The sequence below is a fragment of the Rhinoderma darwinii genome, chromosome 3 (genome assembly GCF_050947455.1).
Source record: "Rhinoderma darwinii isolate aRhiDar2 chromosome 3, aRhiDar2.hap1, whole genome shotgun sequence".
Classification (NCBI taxonomy): Eukaryota; Metazoa; Chordata; class Amphibia; order Anura; family Rhinodermatidae; genus Rhinoderma; species Rhinoderma darwinii.
In genome coordinates, this window is record NC_134689.1 from 13992208 (window position 1) to 14006009 (window position 13802).

General features: G+C 42.5%; 1 long non-coding RNA gene across 1 annotated transcript; it reads left to right on the forward strand.

Annotated features, from left to right (window-relative positions):
• The first annotated feature begins 877 nt into the window (after positions 1-877).
• Positions 878-7600, forward strand: LOC142750846 (uncharacterized). Its single transcript, XR_012882615.1, has 4 exons — positions 878-1135; positions 4689-4765; positions 5986-6118; positions 7411-7600. It is a non-coding gene; the product is annotated as an uncharacterized LOC142750846 (long non-coding RNA).
• Positions 7601-13802: the final 6202 nt, after the last annotated feature.

A 13802-nucleotide genomic window follows, 5' to 3' on the forward strand; every position in this document is an offset into this window, starting at 1 on the left:
AAGTAATAAGAGAAGATGTGAGCTATGAAAGCCACAGCAAAACCCGTGGGGTGTATGAAAATGGAACCGATACTCCATGAAAAAAAGAAACCATAGATTGTACTCTTGTTTTTCTCTTTCGCTTGTCCTTCCTTCACTCTTTCCCTCCTTATTTCCTTTTTTTTGTCCCTACTTTACTCCTTCAGTCCCTCTTTTCTTTCTTTTTCCTCACTACATTCCTTCCTTTCTTTTTGTCTTTATTTGCTCCTCCTTTCCTTCTCTTCATCCCTTCCTTTCTTTTTTTCCATTCCCCCCTACCTTCCTTCCTTCTTTCCTTGCTTCATCCCTTTCTTTCTTTCTTTCTTTCTTTCTTTCTTTCTTTCTTTCTTTCTTTCTTTCTTTCTTTCTTTCTCTTTGTTTCTTTCTTTCTTTATTCCTTCCTCCTTTCCTTCTCTTTATCTCTTCCTTCCTTCTTTCCCTGCTTCATCCCTTTTTCTCTTTCTTTCTTTCTTTCTTTCTTTCTTTCGAAAACCACAGACAGCACACGGACGACATCCTTGTGCTTCCGTGTTTCACGCATCAATTACATAGAAAAGCAGAGAAATAAAAATGTTTCAAAGAAAGAAGTGCTTGCAAGGACGCTTGCCATACGCAAAGCACACTGATGCCAATACGCAACGCACATGGACATGAAATGTAGGAAAAACGCTGAGTTTCCTTCCTTTTTCTTCACTTCTCTGTAGAACATGTTGGTGCTACATAAGAAGCAAGAACAAAATACATGTAAGTAATATCAAACTAAAAATGGATAAATATTGTGTGTAACCTGCATATTTTGGGATTTTTCTCTTCCCTCCGCTTGTTTCTGTAAATGTACATTTTCTCTGTATGACTGTAAGTGAGTGGGTTTAGAACTTTGCTGGGTGCTCTGAGCCAATCATATGTCTTCCTCTGCTGCTCCCCCACCCCTCTCACAGCATGAAATCTCACACACACACACTGAAGGAGAAATCCTATAGCTGCATCCCCCTCCTCTCCCTGCTCCTCTCCTCCCTGTCTTTCATTTACTTTGTTATACTCCATAGATTTTTGGGATGACTTAAACATTTCCATAGAGCCTACAGACAAGAAATGAAGAACTACAGGCTGCTGGAAGGTGAGAACAATGTCCTTTCCCCTTATAAGATATATTACAACCTTTCATATATTCATACTGTATGTACTACTGATTTATAAAATAATAATAGATGCTCTATAATTGAACATGAAGAGAAGAACCACACAGGTCCCTCTACTTCCTCCCAGCACTAATGAGTCATGACAGCCAAACATTTACAATCAAAGCGTTGGAAAATTCCCGACCTGCAATAATCCTTTCTTTATACATTTCCACAACAGATGGTCATGTCGATGAGCCCAATGATATTAACAATACAACCACCCACGCTTTTCCAGCACTTGGTATATATATATATATATATATATATATATATATATATATATATAAATATTAAATAATTGATGAACATGAGCCTGCCTGTCAATATATCCTATATAACAATGTGACTAGAATGTACAATGTCAACTGCATGAATCAGATATTCCCGGCATCAATGCAATATCTTGGTGCAAAGTGTGGGGGGTATTAGCGGAGACTCAAGAACTGAAGGATTCGGTTTTGCTGTAATCAAATAGGAAAGTTTATACAATATATAATAAGGTTGTTCAGTTATTTCTCACATAGGGTTGACAGTCAACATCAGCAGTTGTACAGTATATAAAGAACAAAAACCAAGCTCTTCTCAAAAGGAGTCCATACAATATGATAAGGCCTGTCCATATGTCATCTGATTTTTTTTGTAGATAGGTTCAACTAGAGTTTGAAGGATAATTGGTGTATTTTGGTCTATTTTATAGGGTAAAAATAGGTTCCCTAAAAGGGGTTTGTCTCATATTGACAATCTTTTTCCATATTGTTATTAGGGCCTATTGCCGTCACCCTTGGGATCCATCCTTTTTGGCCGGAGGGTCAATCAGATAGCGAGAATGATTGGGTTGATAAGCCCTCTTTCACCCATGGAGTGTGGACCACAGTGGACCATAGGCTCTGACTGGCCCACCTTGGGCCAAGGTTGTGACATAATAATAGGTTCCAGAAAAAGACAATCTCATTTGAAGCTGGTCTTGAGTCAATCACTTACTTGTAGGAAAACTTTTTGAGGTTTGTTCAAAACTTTTCAAAGGCTACCATGGTTTTTCGAAAAAGCTTTTATTTGAAAAGTCTTCTAAATAAAAGGTGATTTAATAATGTCATGTCACTGAATGCTCTAACCAAATTGAGTAACGCCTCAGTGGAAAAACATTAGGTTGTAGAAAATTGGTATTGAGATAGATGTGTGGCTTTACGCCTCAAAGAACTCAAACTGATGGGATAAAAAATGCAATATTACTATTATCAGGATGGGTATGAGATGAAATAGAAGAGGGGGATCTATGAGTTGGGTGGCACAATAGTTTCTATCAGGACCATTAGACCCTGTTCTGTCTACAGTATTGGTTCCCCACAGGGACGTACAAAGAAATAGGGCCCTATAGTAAAGCTCTAAATGGGCCCCATCCCCAAAATAGAAAAAAAAAAAAGGGGAGAAGAAGAGAAAACATGATAGAACAACTACCACTAGATATATTATGTGTGTTCGTATGTATATGAGTATGTATGAATGTTTTTTCTTTTTTTAGTTTCCCATAATCCGGCACAACAAAGGTTTTGCCAGATTATCTTAATTTTATTGTAGATATTCACGGTGAGTTCATAATATACAGCATAGACTTAAATGATAAAATTCCAATGATGTGCCCCGTCACTAGGGGGCGCTCACTGTATACAGACTTCTACAGCTAGTCTTGAACTCACTAATAGTTGTATAAATCTGCATGCAGTGAGCTCCCCTAGTGGCAGCTGCAGGTAATCAGATTATATATTTTTTTTTACTTTATTAAGGTGGGTAGGAAGGCAGCAGGATCGGATCACTACTAAGCCTCCTCTCACCACAGCAACTATAGCAAGGTCATGATCTGTCTCTATAGTACATATTCCACTGGTTCCCTATTTAAAGGATGCCTTAATAAATAGAAGTTAGTAAGTGCTTCTTCACCCATCGAAACCTCCCCGATCAGAGGTCTACAGGGTCTACAGGTTTTAGAGCATGATAGGCAAATCCAAACCCAAGCACTCCTGGCCAATCAGATGTGTTGAATAGGCTCACATGTCAACTTCATCATTCAAAAACTAGTGTACGGTGGGTATGACATAATGTGGGACCAATCTGTTAACATATGATTAGTCCCCTACACGGCGACTCAGTTGCACGCAAATTGCTGAAAATTCATGATCAAGGTACAAATTTAAATGTTCTCCATGGGGAAAAGATTACAAGCGACCTTGTGACTCTGGAAAAATATTCAACTTTTTTTCCCATAGGAAACAATTCAACTTTGTAATTTTACCAGGATTCATTAATAGTTGGTATTCGTAGTGTAGCCCCAACCTAAGGCGTGGCTAAGGAGAACTGGCGGTGCATGTGCCCCTGGAGTTGGCTACCAAAAGGGGCACCGATAAGCCAAGGTATTTAGACACAGGGCTTGGGCAACTAACTGAAGTTTACCCAGGGTGAGGAAAGCCTAGCTATGACTCTGCCTATGGGTATGCTGGGAGTTGTAGTGGAGAGCCACAAGTTGCAGGCTACTTCCCTATATTATACCGGTTGTATTTTTTTTTTTAATGGCAGTGATAACGCTCATACATGGCTTGATTTTCTTAGTTCTGTAAATAATTCCCGTAAGAATATGAAATGTTTCTATGAGCTGCCGCTGGGTGGTATATAAACACCTCATTGTTTAATCTTGACACTAATTAGACGCATCGAGAGCGCCAAGCAACACGCGTTCCCTGCTCGGGTATCCGGGCTGAGTCACTTATTAATAATTTCAGAATCGGATTATAAATACTAATTATGTTTCCAGAGCGAGCGGCATGAAGTTGCTCTAGTGATTGTTTAACACACACACGGCTTCTTCTATGTAATCACACAGCTGGTCCATGAAAGATTTCACTTCTTCATAGGCCAACTATCCCTGTTCCCCGGCAGGTGCCCAGATACGGGTGACCTAGGCCGAGAGGCCCCTTGTACCTCAGGCAGAAGTTATATGAGGGCACTTAGATAACCGTGATGACTCGGGAGAACTCTTCCAACCATCACGAAAAAGTCTGATCCAGCCAGATATTTCCCATCTCTCCTAAGGACTTCTAAGGTCGTAAATGCTCCCGCGACCTTGTTACTCATAGGGAGACATTAAGGTTGTGTTGCGGTGATGCCGCACAGCCAAATGTCGCAGTGCTCTACGGAGAATAAAAAAAGAATGCAAATTTATATATTTACATATTTTCCCATGCCATTGTGGTAATAAAGAAATAAATATTCTGCTTATTCTGAAGTTGCAGGCAATGTTATTTTTCTTATACTTCTTCATATATTTTGAGAGAAGTTTTAAGGGGTTAGGGCTCACATTGTCTCATTCTCTGGAGGACTCGACATATCCATGCATTACACAGACAGCCCATTCATTTCAATGGAAACTGTGTAATGCTTCATCTCACCTGTGGTGGCACTGCAGGGGAATTGAACACTTACTGATGAGTTCTCTTATAGATTTCAGCTGATCGCTGGGGATCCCAGGAGCGGATATTTATCATTAAGGAGAAAAAGCCTCCGACATTGGAGCAGCGGTAAGTGGACATTGAATTTTATCATAATTTTAAGACGTAAACACGGACATGAAACTGATTTATTATGTGCATAAACTTGCCATAATATTTAACAGAACAATATGCTATCTTTCGGCGCAGCCTCGCGAGGGGTTGATAGTTTTTCATTAATTAGGTTCGACTTTGGGAAGTGAATTAATTACCTTGCTGAGACTAAAAGAGTTTTCAAAGTGAAAAAATAATTACTTTAAAGAGACTATTTTATATTTTAAGTTGACTGTCACTTTTTTCCCACAGTGACGGCCACCATTTTGTCGCTATGATCTTTGACTATGGAGACTATATTACACTTTACTGTAAATAAAACTCAATGATGTAAAGTTCTAGAACTTTCTAATATACTTGAGTCAGAGGAGAAATGAGAATTGTTTGGGCCCTGGGGCAATATACGTTATGGACCTCTTACATTTTGAGGTCTTTAAATGGGAAATAATTTATCGTCTTTGGAACATCCCTTTTTGTTAGAAGGGTTCCCCCAACAATAAGCTAATTGCAGGATACCACGCTGCTAGGGCCCCCAGCGATCAGTCGCAATCGATGGAAGAATATGTTAGCAAGTGTTTAATTCTCCTACAGTGCCACCACAGGTGAAAAAAAGCATTACATGGCTGCAATTAGAATTCATGGGCTGTGTGTGTACTGCATGGAGATGAATTATTATTTTTTAAAAATATATACTTACTATCAGAAATTCATTGCTGGTCCTCCGCCACCTAACTTCACCACTCCAGTGTGACATCTAGGCTGCAGTGATATTTCATCTATAATGATAGTGATGTCACATGGCCGCACACACAGACAATTTGGCAATATGGCCCCTTCATTATAACGATGGGTTGGGTTTTCCACCAACAGATCCCCACTGGTTCCAGCTTCTTTCCTGTCTCTATGATACTGTATGTCAACAAAAAGTCTTGACCCAAGGCGAATATATCCAGTCTTTTCTACTCTTTTTCTTAAGGAGTCCATAAACACTAGATAGTCCAAGATCTCCATCCCGTCCAATCAACGTTTCCTCATCAGCAGTTGTTGGGGGTGACCTGGCATAGGATCTGTCAACAAAAATGTTATTCCGATGGGCATCTTTACATTGACAGTATCTTGTTTGTGTCAGACGCTATGGGACCTGCTAACAATTCGATGTCTTTGTCTTTAGTTTGACATTTTCTGCTTCTATCCAGGGAGGAAAATTAGATCAGCCATGTTACCTCCAGGACCGGCTGGCTGGAGAAGTGCGGTATTACATGGTGCCTATTCAGAGAAATGGGTGAGCATGGTCGTCCTCCAGAGCAGGAGCCACCTTGCCTAACAAAGGTGGGTCCTGAGCAAGGTTCATCCCTCTATGTCATACAAATGCCCTAATGGGGCACATGGATAGGTTCTATCCTAATGGGACAACACCTTAAAATACAAGTTCATAGCAAAATCTGAGGGGATCATTTCTAACCATGAGACCCTTCCTCTACGTAAATCCATTTCAGGAAAGACAGGTAGTCAGAAAAGATTCAGGATTCTCCTGGCACAAAGTAGGCAGAGCAGGCAAGGGTGAGCAGAAAAGCCTGTGGTGCCTATAAGAGGGGCGGGGCTGTGACAACCTTTCATTCCTTTTTATGAATAGGCTGGAGATTATTAATTTATTGGGGCTTAAATAAATAATTTGTCGCTCTTAGGTAAATGTTAAAATCGAATTACATATAAATCTAACTGTGAATTAATGTAACAGAAGCGACTAAGGTTTTCTTTGCTTGTTCCTTACGTTATGAAGAAATTGCAACTTTATGTAGCTGAAAACAGCGACAATTTTTCAATACCAATTAAACACAGTACAATTCCAGGACTCTGGTAACATTAGGGATAAATGTCCGATTTAATTGACAGTAAAATACATTGTCTTGTACGGCCATGTAGCATTCAGAGGCTGATTAAGCGACGATAAGCGAATTCCCCTCAGGTGAAAAAAGGAGCCATTAGACAAAGGTTCTCTAATTCGGTCAGATTAATTGTACACACCAGACCGTTTCTTTCAGGGCAGGTGACCGCGAGGAGGATGTAATAGTTCATTACATGAGACATAAATCTGATAGACCTGTAAAGTCGACTTGTAATACAAGCAAGAGATGATTCAGGGGTTATATCCATGTAACCTTTTCCTTCCCTGTTTTTCTTGAAGACACAAGGCTCGTAAATCAGTGGCGTATAACTTCCTGTATATTTATAATCCATTGGGGCTCCATAACGAAACATGGAATAGGCCCCAACTCCATGACCCACCTTGGCAGCAAGTGACTTCAGGATATGGAAATTGTCTTATTCTAGTCTCAATGCCAGACACTTTTGGCCTTTTTACATTACCCTCACCACTTTTGTGAAAGGGGCGTGGCTTCCTAAAAGTAGCGGGAGCACAGCGGCCTGACAATTTTTTTTAAATTACAGCGGAAATCTACGCCAACTCTTAGCTGGCATAGATTTCACTCTGTGGGGCGTAGCAAGGGAGAGGCCCGTGCCAGGCCTAGTACATTGCCCCCCATCAGACTATTTCGCATCAGACAATTAAATAAAACTAAAATTAAAAAATGAATGAGAGTATCTTTTTTTTATTTTTATAGGATGTTCGATGGGAAAGGAAAAATGGATGGCGCAAGGCACGGTCTTTGCTACACAATTGCGGTGCATGGACGGCCGAGAATGCGACATATTTACTAAAAAGTATTCACCTCATAATAAATTTGTTACGCCATCTTTCTTTATGTTAAGACGGTCATATGTAACGCCAGCCTTAATAAATTTCCCCCTTTGTTTCTTTTGTCTTCTGCTTTCCTAGGCCTCCCAGTGACCATGTCAAATAATCTCCTTTTAATCTTCCCTCCCATTTTCCTAAACGATGACTAACGGCACCTCACCTATGAGCGGAGGTGGGCCCTCCTGTTTGATGGGCCCCATAGTAGCCCAGTGGGGGTTACACCCATGCTTAGGTTTCAGTGTGCCGATGTGATTATTGACCCATTGATATTCTCCTTCACTCATTATAAAACATGGCTCCCAAACCCAGTGATAAATGTATAAGTGCAAAAAAATCAAAGTAATCAACTCACAGGTTTAAGGAAGGAGACTGAATTAAGTTTTTGGATTCTGTAAAATATATACATTCCCTTCCTACGTGATACCAGATGAGAAGACCATGCTCTACTCCTAGGTGTAATTATAGGTGTTGCAGAGGTTGCGGTCGCATCTGGGCTCTGGAGCCTAAGTTAGGCCGAAAAGGTCCCTCTGCCCTATGTGAGGAGACCAGTACTATAAACTACACATGATAATTGGGGGGCCTTGTTACAGATTTTGCATTGGGTCCCAGAAACTTTAAATGGGCTATACCTTGCCATTCCTGGGAGCCCCGTAGGAATGGAGCGGTAGAGTGCATGCTCGGCCACCGCTCCATTAATTTCCATGGGGCTGCCGAAGAGTTCCGTCCCTGGTTGTTAAAGCAACAATTTTCTTATATACATTTGTGAAAATTACTTGAAACATATTTTTCTTGGGTAATTCATGATTATGGAAAGGGATGAAAATCAAAAAGGCAAGAAAGAGAAGAGATGTCCAAATAAAAAAGAGGGATAAGGAACATGGGATGCAAAGTAAATGCTTGAAAAGTTATAAAAAGTTAGAGGGCAAGTGAAGGGTTCATGAGGGCAAGGGGGTAAGAAAAATGTGTCAGGGGTAAGGGAAGGAATATGGGCGAGACGGTAACGCAGAGACGTTTATAGTCAGAAAGGAACTAGAGAGTGGAAAGAAAAACAGGCATCGAAAAAATAATGGGAGTTAGGAATTAGAATCGGAAGAAACGGATAGAAGAAAATTATAGGTATGGAATATTAGGGAAGTGTAAGGCTGGGTTCACACGAGCACATTAACGTCCGTAATGGACGGACGTATTTCGGCCGGAAGTCCCGGACCGAACTCAGTGCAGGGAGCCGGGCTCCTAGCATCATAGTTATGTACAACGCTAGGAGTCCCTGCCTCTCTGCAGGACAACTGTCCCGTTCTGTAATCATGTTTTCAGTACGGGACAGTAGTTCCACGGAGAGGCCGGGACTCCTAGCATCGTACATAAGTATGATGCTAGGAGCCCGGCTCCCTGCACTGAGTTCGGTCCGGGACTTCCGGCCGAAATACGTCCGTCCATTACGGACGTTAATGTGCTTGTGTGAACCCTGCCTAAGGATTAAGAATGGGAGAGAGAAGGACGTGTGATAAAAAAAAATAAGAAGGCAAGGAATGGAAAAGAGGAAAAGTCAGGGTAAAGGGTCGGCGGGTGTGAGGATAAAGGAAACGGAAAATGGTGCGTAAGGGACAAGTATGGAAGTCGATGGATAAAGAGGAAACGTAGTCCTTTAATGACCCTGATCTCTCAGAGATGTGACTACACAGGCACATGGAGGTACAGTATGGGCCCATATACTTCTAGGGCCACCCTATTACGCCTCTGTACCACTCAGAGGTTGTATGGAGCCATAATATAGCTAATTGATTGAGCCCTAAGCTACAGTTCACACAGAGTTTTTTGGCGCATATTTTGACACGGAAATGACATTGGAATCACCGCCAAAAACGTCCAAAATAGTCTACTATTGATTTCAATGGGAGGCCGGGAAGTTTTTTTTCCTGAGCACGTCTTTTCTTGCTGCGGCTAATTCAATGAGAGGCAGAAAAAGCGAAAAACGAAGCAGGAAAGTGCAAACTGGTCAAAGATCTGTCTCAAAATTCCTTCACGATTCGTTTAGGATTTTTTCTGCCTGAAAAATACTCTGTGTGAACAGGGTCTAAGAATGATGAAATGAAGGAGATAAAGGGGCAAGAAGAGAAGGAAAATCCAGTTTCGGGACGCGTTTCTCTGAAATATATCATCTGTCAAATTAAACTCTACAATATTCGTCCTGTAGGATTGACAATCTAAAAATAAATCCACAAATGTGGAAATGAGAAAACAACAATGTTTCGTGTAAACACGCGCCCGTTTGAGGGGACGGCTTATTCCCGGGGACACGGCCATATGTTCCTTTTATGTGTATATTTTACATTTCAAAGTGGTTCATTACAAATGGTAATTTCGTTTTCTTACTGTGATCTATACAGAAGACTTGTCGACAATGAAAAGCAATTTTTTATTAAATTACAAAGGATTTTATTAGAATTGGTAGACGTTTACCCCGTCTGTTCACTACCTCGTGACCCATAGTAATGGGAAATAAGGGAAATAATGGGTAAAATAGGAATTTACCTGCCAACGTTTTTCACGCGCTCGTTTGAATAAGGCTACATTCAGACGAACACGTGCGAAAACTTCTGTGAAAAACGACAGTTTTTCACGTCCGATTCGCACCCGTGTGGGATCCGTTTTCATGGATCCATCCTAGACTTGAGTCTATTGAGGGATCCATAAAAACGGACAAAAATAGGACATGTCTGTTAAAACAACGCCCGTGTGAACAGCCCCATAGAAATACATGCAGCCGTGTGACAGACGTTAAAAAACGTCAATCACACAGACTATTTATACGTTCGTCTGAATAAGCTCTAAGTGTTTAATTACCAGCGCCACCACAGTTGAAATTAGGTATTGCACAGTGTCTAATCAATGTATTGTCTGTGTAATGCAGGACCGGACAGGTCCTCCAGAGCGAGAGACACTCTATGTAACCGCTCTCCACTCTGGACAAGAGATGACGATCCTGAACCCATCTCTATGAACTCAGATTTCCTTAATAGGCTACATGGAAATGGGTTTTCTAATCTGGACATCTCCTTTAATTAAAAAAAAGCATATTGGAAAATAGTATAAGTTTTAAATATACAAAAAATAACAATAATTTGCTCAAACCGGACAATCCCTCTAAGGACCTGGAGGAGAATGTATGTATAATACTGAGATACTATGGGGAAGTAACAAGAGATACGAGAAACGGAGAGATAGAACTATGGAAGATACCCCACTACTAAAGATGTGCAAAACTTTTTTACTCTTCGTTATCTGTTATCTGGCACACACGGCCCCGTAACACAAAATTTTCCATCCGGCAAAGTACATTTTCCAAAGTTCATCCGATTTCCTCTAAGCTGCTGCGGGTGGGCATATCTAAGTTGGATCCCATTCTAATGTTTGCTATAGGGCTCTATGTTGACCTGCTATGCTTCTGGTAAGAGGGAGCCCCATATTAAAGATTATTATAGGGCCTACATCTGTTACTGGTTGACATCATCTTGGACATGAGGAACTGAGGTTGGTTTATTCCCCAATTTTTGCCACCCATAGACATTCAGTCAACTAGATTGCCTGGATTGCCACTGTTGTACTTTGGTATTATTGGCTCTTGGAAAAGACCTACTTGTTCCCCTTCAATAAACCTGAGAAATTGCCAATTAAGAAACAATAAATTCTGAGGGGATGGGGGATTGTGCTCGCTGAAAAGCCAACATGGCAAATCCTTCCTTCCTGCAATGATGGATGTTGGGTGACTGTTGGTTTGGTCCTATGTACATTAGACATAGACTACCCCGAAACTTTCATCCTTTTCTAGGACGTGATACTCTAATCTTGCAGTATTAGGTCAATAAATTCTATTCATAAGTGCAATATTACTGCGTAGGCCACACTACAGTACGATAAGGGGCGTAACTAGGAAAGACTGGGCTCCATAGAAAACTTTTTACTGGGCCCCTCCACCCTGGGTGCCACACACAGCCCCCCCCCTTGTAGAAAGTGCCCCCCTGTTGATTGTGCCATACAGCCCCCTCTGTAGACAGTGTATACAGCCCCCCTGTAGATAGTGCCACACCCCCTTGTAGATAGTGCCACCCTTCACCCCTGTAGATAGTGCCCCCTCCCCCTTGTAGACAGTGCCATACAGCCCCCCTGTAGATAGTGCCTCCCACATCCCCTTGTAGATAGTGCCATACAGCTGCCTGTGTAGATAGTGCCATACAGCCCCCCCCCTGTAGATAATGACCAACCTCCACCTTTTAGATAGTGCCATACACCCCCTGTATATAGTGCCCCCTGTAGATAGTGCCCCCAACCTTCCCCTTACAGATAGTGCCATACAGCCCCCTGTAGATAGTGCCATACAGCCACCCCCTGTAGATAGTGCCCCCACCTCCCCCATGTAAATGGTGCCATACAGCCCCCCTGTAGATTGTGCCCCCTTATCCCCCTGTAGATAGCGCCCTCCACACTCCCTTGTAGATAGTTCCATACAGCCCCCCCTTGTAGATAGTGCCCCCACCTCCCACTTGTAGATGGTGCCATACAGCCCGCCTTGTAAATAGTGCCCCCCACCTCCTCCTTGTAGATAGTGCCATACAGCCCCCTGTAGATAGCACCCCACCTCCCCCTTGTAGATAGCGCCAGCCAAACAAATAAAATAAAAAAATGATACTCACCTAGGCACGGTTCCCGCGACGAACGGAGCTGCTCTGCCGCCACAGCATCCTCAACGCCGATGGGATCTTTGCATAGGCCGATGTAATCCAGTGACGTCATCATGCCGTGGCCTGTATCCTAGTAAATGACAGAGCAGGAAGATACCTCGCTGCTCTGCCATGGTGTTCAATAGTATCTGCGTCCTAAGGACACAGATACTATTGAATGTGGTGTCGCTACCGCTGTAGCAGTTATAGCGCCTGCTAGTGGCGCGACTGGGCTTGGGGGGGGCCTCATGCCGCGGGCCCCTAGCAACCGCTATAGCTGCTACAGTGGTAGTTACGCCACTGAGTACGATGGATGCAAAACTGCTGAATCTCTATGGAGCATTGGTAAATTTTACCTGCACTGATACACTGTAGCAAACTATCAGAGCAGGAGAAAGATTTGAGAGCATTGCCTAGACTGAATACAATTTCTCAGCTGTGAGACGTATTACATCTATACAGATTTGCAGCTTCTGGATGTAAACAAGAATGTTACCATTCACTGACAGTAAGCAGTGATCTTGAACAAGGTGAGATATTGAAACACAAATTATATTAGAAATTTGTGCAACTATTCATTGTACGATGATTACGCTTTATTTAACTAAAACTGGAAAATCCCGTTAATAACCTAGTGACGCTTCCTTACACCAGACACGGAGCAGCATCCAACCTACAAGGGGTTCCTCGGAAACCGTAGGGTTAAAAATCTGATGCCGTTATCATATTCTCCTGGGTCTCTGTAACACATGCTAGTAATTGCCGGTGAAGAATTTCAATACATTATTAGCCCGTTTTCGGTCTGTTTTGTCTCTGTCGGAGCGGTGCCTCGCCTGTTGCCATGACAACGCTGTTGCTTCTGCCTGAATCGGAGACATTATGTGTCTGATACCGTGGCTCTTACGTAGGCCGCATCTCACAGCTTGCTTCAATCATGGGATTCCCACCTAGTTCTCCAAGATGTGATACCCGCAGATGATGATCCATTATACATGTTCATGTTTCATAAAGCAAATGATTTACAGGCAATATGTCACAGAGGCCAACTATCAATAGCATCAGGGGTGTAGCTAAAGGGGGTACAAAGGCAGCAACCGCACCTGGGCCCTGAGGGGGGCCGAACGACCCTCTGCCACATAGGAAGAAACCGGTATTATAAATGGCACGTGGTAGGTGAGGGCCCTGGGGCACAGGAGCTTCAAGTTACATCTGATTAGCACCCACCAAAAAAAAACAACACGGGCCGAAAGCAGGTGTCTTATGTAGAGGATGTCTCTCAGCTGATTAGTCAAGAGGGATCCCCTGACTGGATCCCCAGGATCTTTCATTTGACCATGTACACTATGTCATACCTCTCAACCATCTCAGATTCAGCGGGACAGTCCTGGATTACGGGCGGCGTCCCGCTGTCCCGGGCGGCCGGTGGTATGTCCCGTTGTCAACTGTATCTGCGTCTTCAGGACACAGGATTCCGCTCCTAGAGGAAACCCCTGAGGTCACTGTCCATATATGGACATTGATGTCAGGGGCTCCTCCCAGA